Raw genomic sequence first — 2,018 nt, 5'->3', positions numbered from 1 at the left:
AAAGAGGGGGCCAGCCAAGCAGAATTCGAGAATTTGAAGAAGAGGTAGTATGCAGTGATGCGCAACCGTTTTGTCTCTCTGAATCTGAAGAGGCGGGTGGGCCAGTGCCTATGGTCAGCAGCACACCTCAGTACGCATCTGATGATGAGATTCAGGTGCCACTTTCTGGTGCGTACTGTGCTGTCGAGACTACCCAGGAGAAGCAGTTGTTTGAAGAGGGTGGTGTCCTTGACTCATCATGGTGTGAGGGACAGGAAGGTGGTGGGAGCAGCTCTGAGGAAGAGATTCCCCGAACAGCCCAAAAAGGAGGGAGAGGGAGGGGGCAGACTTGGTTGCCTGTAGCCTCCACTTCGGCACCCATTAGGAGCATGGCTCTTCCAAAATCCAAAGCGGGCGCTCCCAAGACTTGCAGTGCCTGGTCCTTTTTTGACACAGTTGCAGATGACATTTGCTTTGTCAAATGCAAGCTGTGTAATCAGAAGGTGAAAAGAGGGAAAAGTGTCAGCAACCTCAATACCACAAATATGTGGAAACATGTGCGGACCAAGCACGTGGTGGAGTTACAAAAACACACTGAAGACCTAGGCCAACCTACAGCGCCACCTACCACCTCTTCAGCTCGTGTTGTAGCCTCTTCCTCCAGCTCACACACAGCTGGTTCGGCTTCCTCACAGGATCGCCATGGAAGAATCTCTGGCACTGTTGTACAGAGACACAGTGTAATTCCACCCACAGCACCACTTTCCCAGTCATCCTCACACTCCCAGGCCAGTCTACAGCCATCGTTAGCACAGGCATGGGAGAAAAGGCGCCCATACTCGGCAAACCACCCCCGAGCACAGGCTCTGAATGCTGGCATTGCTAAACTACTGGCCCTTGAAATGCTATCATTCAGGCTGGTGGAGACTGACACATTCCGTAACTTTATGGCATTGGCAGTCCCACAATACAACGTGCCCAGCCGCTTTTATTTCAGCAGGCAAGCTGTCCCTGCCCTGCAACATCATGTGGAGGGAAAAATTGAACATGCGCTACAAAACGCCGTCAGTAGCAAGGTCCACCTGACCACCGATGCGTGGACCAGTAAGCATGGACAGGGACGATACCTTTCCCTCACTGCCCATTGGGTAAATGTTGTGGAGCCGGGTAAAGATCTTGAGAGTGGCGCTGTACGTGTTCTGCCAACTCCAAGGATTGCAGGAATCCAGTCTGTACACATTGACTCCTCCTCATACTCTAGTTCCTCTGAATCAGCGCTGCAGGAGCCGTCACGGTCTACCTCCACATCGACCCGTGAACGGTTACCTGTTATGATGACCGATATGAGCACAGCCGTGGCCAAACGTCAACAGGCCGTATTAAAATTAATTTCTTGGGGAATCGAAGCCACACAGCACAGGAGCTCTGGAATGCCATCAAGCAGCAGAGCAACGTGTGGTTTGTGCCAGCGAATCTCCAGCCAGGCATGGTAGTGTGTGACAATGGCCGAAATCTGGTGGCAGCTCTGGGCCTAGGCAACCTCACTCACATCCCATGTCTGGCACATGTGCTCAACTTGGTCGTGCAGAGTTTTTTGAGGGACTATCCGGATCTTGATGCACAGCTTCACAAGGTCCGCATAGAGTGCGCTCACTTGCGGCGTTCCAGCAATGCAAGATCACGCATTGCAGCTCTGCAGCGCCGATTACGTCTTCCGGAACATCGCATCATATGTGACCTACCCACCAGGTGGAATTCAATGTTACATATGTTGGAGAGGTTGTGTGAGCAGCAGGCAGCAGTAATGGAGTACCAGCTGCAGCAGGCGCAAACAAGTCGCAGTGCGCGCCATTCACACTTCACCACCACTGAGTGAGCCTCTATGAAGGACATTTGCCACGTTTTGCGTGCCTTCGATTATTCCACGCGGATGGCGAGTGCAGATGATGCACTAGTCAGCATGACTATCCCCCTTATCTGCCTGCTTGAAAAAACACTGCAAGCACTAAGGGACGAGGTTTTGGAAGAGGTGGAGGATG

This window comes from Phyllobates terribilis, unplaced genomic scaffold (assembly GCF_046119375.1).
Source record: "Phyllobates terribilis strain yellow unplaced genomic scaffold, ASM4611937v1 Scaffold_1__5_contigs__length_1240528914, whole genome shotgun sequence".
NCBI classification, from domain to species: Eukaryota; Metazoa; Chordata; class Amphibia; order Anura; family Dendrobatidae; genus Phyllobates; species Phyllobates terribilis.
This window is presented reverse-complemented; position numbering follows the sequence as displayed.